The sequence below is a fragment of the Paramormyrops kingsleyae genome, chromosome 11 (genome assembly GCF_048594095.1).
Source record: "Paramormyrops kingsleyae isolate MSU_618 chromosome 11, PKINGS_0.4, whole genome shotgun sequence".
Classification (NCBI taxonomy): domain Eukaryota; kingdom Metazoa; phylum Chordata; class Actinopteri; order Osteoglossiformes; family Mormyridae; genus Paramormyrops; species Paramormyrops kingsleyae.
The window spans coordinates 12,679,786-12,696,707 of NC_132807.1; the positions used below are offsets into that span (position 1 = coordinate 12,679,786).

The following is a 16,922-nucleotide window of genomic DNA, read 5'->3' on the forward strand; positions in this document are numbered from 1 at the left end:
TACTAGAAATTTCATAATACAGTACAAATCAGACTTAATTATTATACTGATCATTATAATGCGTTATGAAGGTATCTATAGTGCATTATAGATGAGAGCTTCATTGGAGCTTAGGAAGTATTATAATCAACACTATAATGCGCTATAATTGTCAATAGAAGATGCTGTAATGCTTTATTAATTCTTATACCGACCATTATAATGCCTTATGAAGGAATCTATAGTGCATTACAGATGACAGCTTTAAGTACAGTATTAGTGCACTCAACACATTTGTCACACTTTTGTTGTACTAGAACCTTGTAAGTGTCTCCTCTCACACAAAATAAGAGTCACACACATGACATCAGGATGTTTTCCATATTGCCTGACTCTCCCACCTAGATGTCAGCTGGCATTCAGTTTGCAAATATTTGTAATAACAAAGGTTAAATAATTTGTATTCAAGAAGCTGTTTGCAAAACAATGAATTTATTAATTGAAAACCTTTGGTTATAGTGCAAATATGCCTAATCTGTCATTTTTCTCATGCCTAACTGTCTGCATTACATGCTTTATAATGAAATGAATTCAATCTCCGTGGAGTTGCACAGAAAATTATTTCATCTGTTTTATATAATAGTATATATAATTGTACAATAGTTTTTTGTAAAAAAAAAAATCATTCTAGAACATACTATATTAATAACCAATATTTGACCTTATTTTGAAATGAAGTTAATAGATCTTACTTAATCTTGCCTTTATCACAGACTTTCTGCTGAAGTCTTGAAAAGTACCAGGACCTGCTCTCCACCCAGTCTGCCATTGTGTTCTGCTCCAGCTGAGGCAGCCTGCATACTGCGGGCGTGTGTGTGTGTACAGGACAGGCCCTGGGCGGGCTGCTGTCTCCCCCACAGCTCCTCCTGATCACATGCTAGCGTCCATCACATACACGGCCTTCGGCCTGCATGGACTCTGCTGCATGGGGGGGGGGGGGGGGGGGGAAGGGGGGGTGCGACTTTAAGCCGTGCCAAGGCGTAAATGGCTGTAGTGTGAAATTAATTCAACAGTCAGTTTGACCGGCGAGTTTGGAGGTCTGCACTATGTTAGGGCCGCCTGCGTAAGCCGCGTTAGCAGAGAGCCCCTTTCCATATGCTACCCATTTAACAGAGCACATTTGTTGCAGATGGTGGAGAGGGGCTGGCGCGCATGGGCCGCTTCTGGCAGGCGCCGGGCCTACGAAGGCCCGCCGAATGGACCGCGCTGCTGTCCCTGCCAAACCCCCCCCCCCCCCGTTCTTTTTTACACCACTCCTGTTGCCCTTGAAGTCTTTCAGTTCCCCCAGTCATACTTTGGTGAGGGCAATGTTGATCTGGTGGGGGTGGGATTAACGTGGTGGGGGCAGGGCTGACATGATGGGATGTGGTTAGTGTGGTGGCGGGGGTTGGACGTGGCGAGGGCAGTGTCAATGTGGTGGGGGCGGGGTCGACGTAGGGGGGGGGTCAGTATGGGGGGCATAGTTGATGTGTCTGTGTCGCTCTTTGCCTACTCCCCCTGCCTCCGAAACACACCTGGCTCTCACCAGACTCTCACTGGTTTCCGTCTGGCCGCAGAGGTAACAATGGGTCGGTCACACCGCCGCACGAGGGTGTGCTGCCAAACCCACAGAGCTCCGTCCCAAGTATCCATCCTCTGGTGGATGTGAGCGTGGCTGTCTTACACGTTGGATAGCATCCCTACCCCTGCGGCTCCTCCCGCTCGCCGGGCCCCACGCCGACCTAGGAGATCTGTCGAGATAAACACAAACCACGACGTCCCCGTCCGCTCGCCTCCTGCCCGCAGGCCAGCAGAGCTGCTGATTATTTCTGCGATCTGGTGTTTATTTTTTATTTTATTTTGTTTTGGTTTTTTTTGCACCAGCAGATTGTTTCCGCTGTTGGAGAGCCGGCTTTTCAAGCTCTGCCCATATGGAGTTTTGTTCAGCATTTGGCTGGCTGGGTACTCTGACAGGATCTGTGATGTGTGTGTGTGTGTGTCTGTGTTTTTTTGGTAATTATTACATTGTAGGGGGCAGATTTTCCCACAATGTGATTAAAAGCCTGTAACTTTTTTTCAGTCCCCACAAGAATAACGTCAAGTTTGTAAAAATCTGTAACTGCAATTGTTTGGTTACTTATGGTTAAGGTTAGGGCTGGGTAGGGGTTAAGGTTTTCATAGTTGGTTTTTCACATAGAAATGAATGAGAGTGCCCACAAAGATATGAATATGTGGTGTGTGTGTGTGTGTGTGTGTGCGAAGACTGAGTGTGCACATGGATTACATTTATATTACATTGTGGGGGTCAAATGTCCCCCACAATGTGATAAAATCCTGTTATTTGACATTGTGGGGACCATTTCTCAGGTTCCCACAAAGATCTGTGAGTGCAATCAAAAAATAAAAATGCCAAAAAGGTTGTCTTGTTGGGATTAGAGTTTTGTTCATAGAAATGAAGGGGGAGTCCCCACAAAGATATAATTATAAACCTGTGTGTGTGTGTAGTCTGAATTTGAGTGTGTGCGTGTGTGTGTGCCCACATATGTGCGTGTTCTGGTCATGTGCCTGTGCATACATACACGTGTGCAAGTGTGTGAGAATTTGTAAGTGTGTGTGTGTGTGTCCATGTGAGTTTACACGTGTTTGTGTGTGAGTGTGTGTGTTTGTGAGAGAGCAGAGTTCACCTGGCTCTTTCTCGCTTTCCCCCGGAGCGGTGCGGAGACACACTTGACCGGGCCTGTTCTGTTTCGCTGCTGTTTTCCCACGTTGTCGCCGTGACGATGCCTCTCCTCCCACATATGTAGAGAGCGCCTGCTGCTCCTCCCCCCTCCCCCACTGGCAGTGTGAAAAGGGTCGTCTCCGGGGCAGCCACTAAGTGCCGGCCAGCCGGGGAGGTGCTGGGACCTCAGGCCCGACTCGCTTAAAACACCTTAAACCTGAAAGTCTGCCTGGGGGGCGCGTTACACAGCCGAAACAGCTTAGAGCTAAATTTCACCATCTTTTAACACAGTTCATTAAGGCACTCTGCTTTATTTACAGTCTGAAATCCCCTTTCAGTCTATTTTTGGACACTTTGCAGTTATTTCAACCTCTAGGCAGTAATATTTACAATGGCACATAAAAAATGGATTTCTGTTCATCTCTGTCCCTAACATCAGGGCAAGGACGATTAATATGTCTATGAGATAATGAGCTACTGTTTAATTTCTCAGGAGCTAGTCTTAACTGGCATGTCAATTGTGATTTATTTTATTGTGAATGAAAGCGATTTGAAGTCTTCTGTTGTCCACAGAGCACGTTTGGGCATTGTTTAATGTTATTATGCATTGATGAGACAATGGAAAAGATAATGATGAAAATGAAAAACAGTTGACTGCTTGCCCTATTGTCTGTTTTTTCCCTTTGTAACTTACTTATGATACACGTCCCTTAATAACTTCTCCTCAGTAACTGACAGGAGGTTTTCTGCAGCGCTTTTTGCAGTCTGTACACAGACCTCTGGACAGTCCTGTCAAACGCCACCCTACCTCTCAGGTCCTGGGGGGCCCTTCTCCAGGATCCAGCGTGGTCAGGACCCTCCTTAGCACCTGTGCCCTTCACGGGGAACCTGACCTACCCGGTGTGCTGCCACACCATCCAGCAGCTGGTGCTGCTGCCAGTCCTGCGTCTCGTCTGCCTCCAGGGTCCGGGGGTATCTACCCAAAGCTGACAAGCCAATCCATGCATGTACGTTTAGAGGTCTTGGCAGGTGCAATGTGCTGTTTTGCGGTTGTACGTGATCTAATTAGGAATCTTAATCAGTAATCGGGCCGGGGTGGGGTGGGGTGGGGGGTGGGGTGGGGGGTGGGGTGGGGGGTGGGGTGGGGGGTGGGGGGGGGGTAGGGGTAGGGTGTGGCCTCCCAACAAGTAGAAATGCCCCTCACGGTTTTCATCCTAAATGACTTCCCGCCAGGCTAAATGTTACATCTGGATAGTTGGTGTTTAACCCACCCTGTGGCACATTTCACTCTGCTTAATGGATCATCTTTTACGACACCGTGTTTGTTAAGCGGCTTCTGTCAGAACCGCTTGGAGAAAGTGGGGATTATTATGCTCCGTGCGTGGTTTTCTTCACGTTTCAGCTAGACATGCCTTTGTCTCACTGTGAAGTATCTCTTAACAGTGGCTGACATTTTGCAGTGTGAACTAACAGGAAGGGCCAGTTCAAGCCAGCAGCTGTTTGTGAATAAGATGTAAACTTCTAGTCATAAATACTCAGCAGCTACATTCTACGATGTACCTGTGGATGTATAACTGTGAAGACATTGCTATTTACAATAGATCCTGTTAGACTAAGTGGTTATAAAGCTGCTTAAAAGTACAACTGCTTAGTACTTTTAAAACTTAAACCTAACCTATAAGTTAGCCTGAAGATAAGCCAGGTCAGTGCTGCCACAGATTGTGGGGAAACATGGCGGAATCACTTCGGTAAAGAGGCTGTGTTACTTAGTAAATGTATCTGTTTAGCTGAAACGTTTCTCCATAGCAAATGACACTTTTATTGCATCTGTTTATTTCCTTTACCGGCACTGTTTTTAAGCAGTTTGACCAAGCTATTTAACTACTTACACAGATTGGTATTTCATTAGAACAACAGCAATTAAGTATCTTGCTCAGGTTTACAGCAGCATGGATTCTGTCACCGACTTGCACCTGCAAATGATGTATCCCCATCCCCATTGCCTATCCACTAACTACTTGCCACTCTAAATGCATATAGGTGACCAGGGGCGTTGCTAGAGATTTTGGGCCCCATGAAAGCATATCATATTAGGCCCCCCAGTCCAAACCAATCCAGTTGTTTTCCTAATTTTTTAGGGCCCCTGTCACTCAGGGGCCCTTGGAATCGTCCTAGCTTTCCTCCCCCTTACGGCGCCCCTGTAGGTGACAGTGAATTGAATCTGAGCTGTGGGTGTGTAGTTTTCAGCAAAAGGTTCTCTGTACACAAGGTGCAGAACCCCTTAAGACTGCCTCTTTGCAGAAGGGGCAGATTAAGTGTAAAAGTAAATTTAAGGTTACAGATCAATCTGTCAGCTTGACAGCCAGAAAGATATGGATATGTGGTTCCATGACATCTTCAATGAGTATCTCATCAGATTAGAACACCTTTACGTTTTCCACCATACATTACATTATAATATACTCCTATAGTTCTGCATAATAAATCATCATTTAACTATCATTTAATAGTTACAATATGCAGAAATATCTTATGATGACATATAAAGCAGATAGAACCTACACAGTTACATAATATACAAATAATATCAGTCCTTGTTTTTAGTGGTGGCGTGAGGCATTTTTCAATTGAATAGTAACACTCCGGCTCTTCTTGTGTTTATGCTGCATGAGAACGTGTATAGCAGATCTTCTTGCAGTTGCACCGAAGGATCAGAATGAGTGATTTTATGCTGAAGCAAGAAAATTTATACTGTTACTGAAATCTGCTCTTTTCATAGACTCTGAGTGGAGGAATGGAAAGGTGATGCGCCTATCAGGTGCAGCGATTTGACGAGAAGCCCGTCTGATTAGTAATGTAATTGATGTGACTGCGGAATTGTGCCTGACCTGTATGTAGAGAGCAGTCAGATACAGTGGCTGATGTGGCACTCCCTTCCCTGTCTTATGTGAACAAGACAAAGCAGTTATGTTTACAGTAGTAGCATAAAAAGCTGCAGGTTATGATAAACAGAACATGCCCAGACAGCAGATATAAACATGAAATATGAAGCAGTTTGCGGTTCATCTTTATGAATGCGGAGTGCCATATCTGTTTTTCTTATCTATAAAGCTTAGCCCATTGAAGCTGTCAGCTGCAGGTCCTGGCACGGGCTCTGCATTCTCCAGGCGGGGCGGGGAAATGTCCCGTCCTTCACGCTGCCCGATGACACGGTAGAGGAGCTTCCAGCTTAGTGCTCCTTCAACCTCCACTTCAAACGCCTTGTAGGGCCGCACGAGCAGAGTCTGGCGGACTTCAGAAGGACTAAAGGTGCTTCGGGGGGAACACGTGTATTCCAGCAGCAAGGCTGTAACATTGAGACTGCTGCATTTGATGTATTATTGCGAATTCTCAATGGAAACTGGAATGTTTTGATTTTGGATTTATTCTGTTACTGAAAGTCAGAAGAATAAGGCCACGATCAGAGCAGGAGGCAGATCTTCGTGATCATGAATCGGCTGGTTGAGACACTGAACCAGCCTCTGTTGTCTTGGCAGGGGTAAAAAACAAAAATCATTTGAGGTCCAAACAAACTGCTACAAGAAAGACATGTCCTTCACTTTTTTACTCTCCCGCATTTGAAAAGGAGCACGATCATCCCTGTTCAAAACTTTCTTGACTTTCGTGCTTCTATGATCTTCTGTAATTACATCCCCTGTGACTTCAAGGATATGCCTTACAAAATACACTGAGACTTTAAATATGAAAATGTCAAACAAATTCAAAGGGGAAAAAAAACAAAGCTATGTGATATTAGATTTAAGTCATTAGTTTTAAGATACTTTAAATGATATTTGTGTAGAAAATCTCCCTCCCGTTTTACCCTGGGCTGGGGGGTGAGTTTATGAAGCCCCACTGGATTATTCTCAGTGTGGTGTTTTTACCGTGTGCCTTCTCTGAGTGAGCATTTCCTTTGACTGTATCCACCTGTGGGGGGAGGACAGGCCCGGCACCGCTGGCTCCATCTGTTTGGAGATAACTGACGCAGGAGAAGGTGTTGGGGGAGAGACGAGTGAAGGCGAAATGTCGTAAATCCACTGAAAGACTCTCACTGTCCCTCATCTTAAAAACACACTTGGGCAAACATTGTAAAAATACACTGACCTTTAACTGCTATACAAGGCTGTTTCATAACAATTTCTCTTTGTTCTTGGCTGGAGTCATTACTCAATGAGAAGACTGCTATTAATCTAACTAAATGCATCATTACAGTACTAATCCACATGCCTCTGTCAATGACTTTTTTAATTAAATGGGAAGCGAGGGCGGGGGGGCGGGGGGGGCAGTCGCGGGCCCCGGGGATTGGAGGAGGGAGGACGACCCAAGCAGCCTATCACCTGTGTGCTGACCTCTCTGCTTGGCCAAGGCTGGACTTGGGAGCACTTTGCTGAGGACATTGTGGCTTGTGTGAATGTCTGTTCAGCACAACATCATCTTGCTTTACCATCAAACTGGTTTTATTAACAAAGCCTCAGGTTTTCAGAGCTCCATGCCTCCATTTTGCACCGTGCAAAGGGATCTACCCATCAAAGCACCATCACCCCCCTCAAGAAGCAATAAAAACTTCTGTTTTGTTTTGGTCCTGTTCCTCACTCACTAGTCTGGATCTGGACGACCACAAGTCTCTGCCAGCTGACTCAGTCCATTTAGCACTTTCACTTTCTGTATGATGATACCCAATTTGTGGAGGGTAACAGAAACCAAACCATGTTCAAAGAAAAAGAAATAAAAGCACTTTAAAATACTTCAATATGCAACCATTGTACTATAAATAATATAAGTGGATTTCCTGGATAGACCATTCCTGCTTTTTTGTTTTCTTTTGAATGAAGTAGCACAACTTGGTGCTGTGCTGGTGTGGATGGATATACGGGGGGAGTTTGTCACAGGCATGTCAGGGCCCCCCGTCCTGCCGTATCCTCACTGGAGGATGTAGCCCCCCAATGTCCCACGCTGTTTTTTGATGTTGAGAAGGTATATAAACCAAAGACCAAAAACCAGAGTTAATTATCTTTGCCCTGTGAGATGAAGGTAAATGGAGCATGCGGTGAGCTGATGGAGTGCAGAGCCCCATCACCTGCCCCCGCGCCCCTTTTGGTGAAACCCGCTCGGCCTCACTCACGCTAAGTGACACGCTTCTGTCGGCTGTTAAAACGCGAGCCGCGGAAGCCCGTAACCAGGATGCCTGTCACCGGCTCACAGCTGATGGATGTGTTTAAAAGCCAAATATATATTTGGTAATTTAAGGCTTTCTTTGTTTTACCGCAGGGAATGATTTCATACCTGCTGATTTATACGGCATATGCTGTTTGCTGTCCATTCGTCTTTCACATTGACGTTTCATTGAAGTTTTGCCATGTGGATTTATGCGCTCGGATACTTTTTTGTTTACTATCAGATGTTTCGAGAGCTTTTGTTTGATCTGTACTGATTGCCGAGCGTTGATTTAAAAGGCCATTTTTAACCTGATCCATACGGAGCTGGCGGCCGGGGCCTCTCACAGTCCGAACGTCGTTCTTCTGTAGCACAACCTTCTCACCGTCTGAATGGCCTTCTGCCTAATTCGGCTTGGTGGTTATTTGAGCGGTGAGAGGCGGATGAAAAAAAGGAGAAGAAAGGGCATTTTTTTTTAAAGAACCAGACAGTTGTCTTCATCTGCACCCCTTTCAACAAATCAGCAGTCTATCAAGGACTTTCCCTGCAGACAATCCGACATGGGCCCGTGTGACAGCACAGACCAATCATTATGGGGTCTGCCCTTGCCTTCTTTATTTTTCAAGTTGGCGACAATAGGTTGTTGATTGTGTGGTCAACACCAGAACAATTGCTCCCTCTGTTTTGGTGGTAGGGCAGAATTTTAATGTCCGCTCCCTGATAATGGTCTCTTTATGGTTATTCTTGGAATGGGCCTTTGGAATAGGAATAGCTGCTGTCACTACGCCATTATTTTATACATTTTTTATTAGCTCATCGTGTTGGCCGTATGTAAAAAAAAATCATAGCTAATTAATCCGAGGGTGCTCCATTGCCAGCCTTCTTACTTATGAGTTAAAAGGTGGCACTTGATAGGCTAATAATATAAAGAAAGGTGGTAAAAAGAAGGATTAAAGCTGTTGCCGTAGTAACTCCAACTTCCATCAGCAAGGGAACAATGGACTTGTGTTCTTCCACCACCTTGGCTTAAAAAATAGAAAGAGAGAGAGGGGAGAGAATTTTCTGAAAGTACAGGACCCTTTTTAACAACAAAGTGGAATGCTGGCCTAATGGGCTGTGGTGTGAGCTGTTAGGCCAGGCCACTGGGGGAGAGCTGGGATGAAATGTCGGCCCATAATCCAAGGACGGGGAAGGTTGTTGTGCACGTCTACAATAGCAGCTTGTTTCGCGCTTCCAGTTGTCCCCCACAGTCAAGCTGGTGGCCGGGCTGAATACCTGCAGCTCAGCCGTCTGAAGCACGCAGAGCTGGCTGGGGGGCAGCGTGGGGGCAAAAAGACAAGCAGGAAACAAGCTGCTAAACGGAGGTAAACGGCGCCAAACTCGGTTTGTCTTAGTAAGAGAAAAAAAAGTTTATTTATTCCAGGGATTTGGAAAAAATAACAGTTCTGCCAGAAAAAGAGGTCAGTTCAGTGTTAGGTGCAGTGATTTTGCACAGGGTGCTCATGGGACACAGGCAGTTGAGCACAGGTAGCTGCTGTGTTTGTGTTTCTGCTGACCCTGAGCACAGATCAGAGGGCGCGACAGGCGAGACAGAAAAGCATCACCATCCACATCCGGGGACATGCTTGGCATCTGCTGTTTTTCTCCGACCTCTGTTACTGGGGGATTCTTTTGTACATGTAATTGGTTAAAATAATGAATTTTAAAAATAGAAGAAGATTTTAGTTAATTAAAGAATTACGTTTCTGACCATCTATAGCTCTGCAGATTGTTGTGACCCATGATCTACAGCCTAATACATTTCCCTCCTTATGTTCTTTGTTCCTTTATTAGGACTGGAATATGTCCACAACATTACGGTCATTTATGGTAGGGCCACGGGGAGCAGCACAGGTTAATGAATTGGCAGTACTAATTAACTGCTGTTGAGAGCCACATATTAATCGGGTGCCTGGCAGAACGAGTGGAGGCCAGAGGAGGCAGCTAGGGTGAAGGGCGGTATTAATGCTGTGAAAAGCAGTATTAATGCTGTGAAAAGCAGTATTAATGCTGTGAAGGGCAGTATTGATGCTGTGTTAACACACTTTTTGAGTATGTGGAGAACAAGGGGCCACGTGGGAAGGAGCTTTTTGGACGAAAAGGTCAAAGGCAACAGTCAAAGTCTTTCTTTGTTCTGGAGACCTAAATGCCGCCTGGGCTGAATGACAAGGTCACAACTCAGGGCAGAGTTTGTCTTCATGAGTTTAAATGGCCCAGGTGACCAGCCAGGCTTTAACACGCATAGATTCTCTGGAGTGCAGAATGTGACGTGTTTCGGGCAATACTGGGCAACATCTCGCAGGCTTGCCCCCGGCAAACACAAGCAGTGCCCTGGTGGCCCAATCTCACAAAGAACCCAGTCAGGGAATCCTCTCTCCCTCTCCTACCCTGCGTTCACCTCCATTCTGACATTCTGCTCTCCATGCCGTCTCACTTAGAGCCAGCCATAATATTAGCTTTGCCAACAAGGCTTCAGCCCCCAGGAATCGGGTCGGCTCTGATTCCCGCGATCCGAGCGGAATCTGATCAGCGGTGCCCGTGATGGACGTTTGCCGAATATTCAAGCCGGCAGGCATGCGGGGTCGTGTGACAGTTCTGCAGGGTACAGCAGTGGGATAAGCCTGCAAATTTGGTAGTGAAAGACTGGCTTGTACCGCTGGCTGTAGAGAATAGGAGCTGCTTACCGTGAGCTAAATTAATAATTACGCAGACTCGCAGTGTTTGCATAAACTGCTGGGCTGCGTTGGCATGGAGGCTGGCAGGAGCACCTTGTAAAAGTGACACTTAGCACTCCACAGAAAGCGACTATGTGTGCGACGGGCTGGTCCCCACAATGTAATGGACAACACACACACACACACACACACAGGTTTAGAGGCATTGATTCACCCCTATGCTGTTGGACTGCAGGGGGGGAAGTCGAATACCTAGAGGGAGACCCACACCACACAGGGAGACCATGGAGCAGTGGTGGGATTTGACCCACATCCCTGAAGGTGTTAATGTCTCAATTCACTATGTTAAATTCACTAGCCCTGTTTTACTTTTGAATTACGTATTTGACATGAATTGTTTTCATAACCATCCAAAAGTTATGAGGGTGAGAAATTCTTTGAATAAAAGCATCTATTGAAGTAAAAGAAAATACACATAAAACTTTAATTGTAAAAATAATGTTGTATCAGTAGAAGCCATAAAAAATAGAATAGACATTCATACTCTTGCAGTGCTGGACAAAAGTGTAATGCAATGTGAGGATTTTCCTTGACTACATTGTGTCAACCTTAAGGGCCTTAAGCAAAATATTTACATTATATCTGTCTCTGTTTTATGATGTTGAAACAATGAATGAATTAATGGAGGGAACTTCAGGAGTCACTGTGATTCCATATCATTGCAGCTCAATGTGTCCTTTGTTTTCATTTGAACATTTACCTTTATATTGAATAATACATTTGTTGATAAAAGCTGCAAGGATGTCAGGTCGAGTCATATTTATATGCTTGTTTTGCTGGAGAGGGTACAGATCAAGTCAATGTTACGTCACCCAGTGGGAACCGCAGAAGGAAAACAGGCCGGCTTTAATCTAAGGCAGTGAAGGAGTGGGGAGTGGACCTCTCACAGAGGATCAGGGTTTGGAGGTATTTTCTGCTGCTTTCTGATCATCTAACATAGCCTCTGTAAAGGAATTAGGATGACGTTCATCTCGGAGCACTCCTTAAACAAACAGCTGTCACCTTGTCAGAGTTTCATCTTTGCAGAGTAAAGTCGTCCCACAGCAGTACCTGGTGTGAAGTGTCCAAATCGATCACTCTGTGTGATCTGTGTTAATAATCAGGTGGGATTAATGTTACTCTGATTCACTGTTAGCAGGTATTAAAATGGGAAAGCTCTGCTTCTGGCCCTCTGCCTTAAAACATCTAATGATACAGAAGATAGTCTTTGTTTTTATTTGAAACTTGTTTTGTGTCACTGTGGCCCAGGACTGCAAAAGTGGTATAAATGGATGCTTTCTTTTATTTAGGTAAAAGTAAAATCAGTCACTTGCATGAACCATTGTGTGACATTTTGGCAGGCATTGCATATGGTTATGTGATATGAGGCAGTTTCACCCAGCTTCCAGGGCATTTGTTTCATGATAGATCCCAGCATTTAGGCAGGCAGCTTTTTCATACCCTCTCGCTCCATGAACATCGCTAGAAAAACACACCCACATTGCCTCACACTGCCTGTTGGGTTAAGGGAGCAAGGGCCCTTGTGCTTGTGTAACACGTGAACTCGGCCCCGTGGGTGGCACAGTAGAAACTGCTCCCCATGTAAGTTACTCTGCTCTGTTAAGAAACTGAGTATTACTACTAATGCCACTGCTATTACTACTACTAGTACTGATAATACTAACAACAATACTACTATTCATAATATTATAATCCATCTGCTCTCTGTCAATCCTTGATCATCTTCCAACTACTTATCCTAATCCATCTTGTAGGGCCTGTATCTATTATCCTACTGGGATTATAACCTATACCCTGTAGGGCCTGTACCCTATACCCTACAGGGCCTATACCTGATGAGGCCTTTATCCTACGGGGCTTATATTCTATATATTATGGGGCCTATGTCCTATAAGTCCTACGGGCCCTGTATCTGGCCCTAAGGGGTTTATATGTTATACCCTATATTTTATACTCTGTGGGGCCTATATCCTATACCAAGGGTCTCCAGCTCCAGTCCTGGAGAGCCACAGTTCTGCATAGCTAAGTTTTTTTCCCGGATCCAGCACACCTGGCTCAGCTAAAGAAATTAGTGGTAATAAGCAGAGAAGTAATATCAGGTGTGTTAAGTGAGAGGAAACCCAAAAGTGTGCAGGACTGGGGCTCTACAGGACTGGAGCAGGAGATCCCTGCCCTAAATCCTATGGGGCCTATGAGGCACAGGACATGCCCTAAATGGAATGCCAGTCCGTTGCAGGGGGAGATATAATAATAATAATAATAATAATAATAATAATAATAATAATAATAATAATGCTTCTCCTACTACTACTCCTAATAATAATAACAATGCAGGAGGCTGGCTCGCACCACGTCCCCTGGGAGACCCTGGGCCGGTCTGGGCTGGGCTTTCCACTGACCTCTCGGTCGTCCCCTCCACAGCCCCGATAACTGGCACGTTGCACAACAGATGACCTTTGTCAGGCCACAGCCATTCTGTGCAGATTGGCTGCAGAGTCTGTGGGCTGTGAATGACCCATCTGCTACCTGTGGCTCAGAGGGATAGGTGTGTGCGTGTCTGTGTGTGTGTGTATCTGCACATGTGTGTCTGTGTGCATGCATGCGCGTGTGCGCCTGTGTGTGTGCATGTGTATGGGCATGTGTGTCTGTCTGTGTATCTATGTGTGTGCATATGTCTGTGTGTCTGTTTGTGTGTGGGGGGAGGATGGGGAGGGGCCTGTTGGTGAATTGCAGCCACACACACAAACCAGCATTAGTCCCTCTGCAAATATTAGTGTGTCTTTTGTGAGTTATTCTCCTCCTGTTTGTTTCGGTTGCCTAAGATGATTTCGGTCAGAGAGGGTGAGGATTGCTACAGATCAGTCCCAGGCTCTGCCTGCCTGTCCCCTTCTGCCTTCTACTGCTGTCTCTTCAGCCTTGATGGCTTTATAAGCTGTATTTGAACCTCTTTATGTTTAAATACTGCTTAGCATTCATAACAAGTGTTGTTAAATGTATTTTATGCATATTGTAAACTGCTTTTCGGTTAAATAAATAATATTACATTAGTATTTCATAGTAATTTTACTTAATTTCATAATATTACTGATATGAAGATTTAAATTTTTAATTTGATGGATGCACAACCAAGTCATAAAAATTAATGTATAAATGAATATTTTTACACCACCTGATATCCACCTATATATATCTATATATATATATATATATATATATATATATATATATGTATATATATCTATGTATATATATATATATATACTTAGTTATTTTATGCAAAAATCTTTAGAAATGGAACTGAATCACTAATTTATTTGTTTAACATGCTGTTGTTCATTTGACAGTTGAAAACGCAGATAATAATAAATGATGCGGTTTCAAAATCAGAAGCGTTAGAAAAGGAAACAGGCAGAAAAGTCTGTGACTGAGGTTAGTAACAAAAACTTAAGTCATGGGATAGTTTAGAAAGATTTTTAAAAATGCTAAAAATAGACCCAGGTTGTAAACCACCCAGTTTGTTTGTCATGTGTCTGAGGAAGTAATTTACATTTACCAGACGATTTTATTCAAAGCGAAATACAGTTCATTAAGCAGGGCCTGCCAATCTCTAGAGCTAATAGGGTTAAAGGCCCTGTTCAGGGGCCTGAGGGTGAAGTCACTCTGCTGTCTCTGGGATATGAACCAGCAACCTTCTGGTAATAGAGTCAGATTTAGTTCATAATCTAAATTGCTACATTTTGTTTAGAATAAAACTGTATAGTAATGGTAGCAAAGAAGAAGAAAACCCCGAAAAATGTTGAGGGGGTATGTTAGTGAGCATGACAGCACACTTTAGGGTCTGGCTTTGATGGTTTTTCTCCTGCTTTTCACATTACTGCATCTGAGGACGCCTCCATCGCTCATCTAACATTATGCTCACACTGCTCTCTCCATGCCTTCATGTTTTTGTTTCTTTGTGAAATATTTGCCATGGTCCTGTGAGCCCTTTTCATCCCGGTGACAACGGGGGTGCGTTAGATTACTAGCACAGATTTTGCATTACAAGCACAAATTTGTTACTCAAATCTGTGGTCAGAGCGCGGAGCCTCGTGTTTGGATGTAGCTGCTTCTTCCTCCCTCATTTGAAGTATCAGCTGTCGACCTCTGTGGTGACTCGTAACCCCCCCCCGGCTCGGAGCGCATTCATGCGGGCAGGTAATAATAAGGCTGCATTTTTGCCCAGCCTCCTTGGTCTCAGTGGTTCAAACTGGCAATCAGTGTCAGTTTCCTGAGATAATGAGCTTTGATCATAAATCTCTGACACGAGGCTTGGCCAACCTTCTGTCAATCAGCTTCTTCGTGCCCCCCCAACACACACACACACACACACACCCACACATACAGAGAGTTGTGTAACCATATCTTTTTGGGGACCGCTCATTCATTCCTATGGGGAAACTATGACAACCTTAACCCCCCACCCAGCCTTAACCGTAACCATAAGTAACCAAGCAAAATACAAGAGTTTATGCATTTTTAGTTTTTTCATTGCAGTCACAGATTTTTATAAAATAGAGTTTCCCACAAGGTAAGGTATATCTGGACCACACACACAAACACACACACACGCACATGTAGGGTAAACATATCCTTATGGGAACCGTTCATTCATTTCAATGCGAAAAATGCTAATGATAACTATGACAACCTTAACCCCTACCCTGCCCTAACCATAACCTTAAGTAACCAAACAAAATACAAAGAGTTTTTGCATTTTTAGTTTTTTCATAGCAGTCACCGATTTTTCAATAGATTTTTCCCTTATGGGGACCAGGAAACCGGTCCCCATAAGGGAAAAAAAACGGATATTTATCACGTTATGGGGACATTGTGTCCCCATAAGGATAGGTAAACCCGCTCGCATACACACACACACACACACATAACCTTCTTCATATGCCACATTTGGACATTGTCATAGTTAATTAAGACAGTCATTTCCCTCCAAGCTTCAGTTCTCCCACCCCTGTTCAGGAAAAACAAAGACTGAAAGTGCAGAGAGGAGGAAGACCGACACCTTTTTAATGCCTGGTGCTTTCAGCTAGTGGAGACTGACGGGGAGAAACGTGCACGTGAGGCTTTGGGTTGGGTCACCGTGTGGCTAATGAGCTGCAGCCCAATCAAACCCTAGAAAAGAGCTGCTCAATCAAAGTATCATAGAAGGTAATTTCCTTGATGCCAGCCAGCCCCCCCCCCTCCTTGAGAAATGAATTTATGAGATGAGAGTGAAAGGGAACAATGGCGCTTTTCTGCTTATTATGCCCTGCGAGTTTTCCAATTGGGGTAACTGGCGCTGGCGAAGCTTCCTATTTTCGGAAAGAAAGGAAGCGGGATACATTCGGAGAAAGCAGGCCACTGTGTGCCGACATTCCAGATGTCCTAACGGCAGTGGTACCAGCCCAAGTTTTCTGGCCACTGGCTGCCAATGATGAGCTCAGAAGGTCCGGGCTGAGCACTGAGGAGCTCAGTTCCCCGGCGGCTGTGGAGAATAGCCCCTCCTTTCATGCCACACTAAGTGTCTTCAGTGTCCCTCTCCTTTCCTGTGCCAGGCAAAATTGCTCCCCCATAATTAGACATTGTTCCTACTTTTTTGGCGAGTCCTTTGCAGTTTTTTTTTTCTGGGTTCCCTTTTCTTCCTGTCCTTTTCTTCTCTTTCTCTCCCCCTCCCCCCGTCTCCTATCACTCATTGTATCTCCCTCGGAAACACAGAGACTCGTGATCCCCACTCCCCCCCCCCCCCCCCCCCCCCCACCGTCCTCTTCTGCATCTCGCCACAGAGTGGACTGTGGGAGATTTTTACACTTGATTTGTTGGATCTGTACCCTTTTGCTGTAAACTCCCCATATTGCCTGGAAGAAACCATCTTTATAAATGGCAGAAAGGGCCGAGGCTGAATGGAGCTTTGTTTACTGTTTTCCTAAAAGGGGCCCCCGCTATATTTCATCTGTCAGGTTTGCTTTTCTTTCCCTCAACAATACTTCATTGTTTCCGTGAAAAAATTCAGGTTCCACAGACAGGAGAATTCTGTATTATATTTTCCAGCCAAATTCCAATCTCTGTTTTCCTTCCCCTTGTGCTCACAAAGGGCCCATAACTTACTGTCAGCTGGGAGGCCGTGCCACAAAGCTACACTGTTGCTCAGCAAATCGGCAGTGCTGGTTGATGGCTGTTAAGTTTGC

At 44.8% G+C, this 16,922-nt stretch overlaps 1 protein-coding gene across 4 annotated transcripts in view; it reads left to right on the forward strand.

Moving 5' to 3' along the window:
- Window positions 1-16,922, forward strand: part of LOC111840795 (transcription factor SOX-6-like) — a 148,315-nt gene that overhangs the window by 29,855 nt on the left and 101,538 nt on the right. The gene's annotated exons all lie outside the window — the stretch shown is intronic.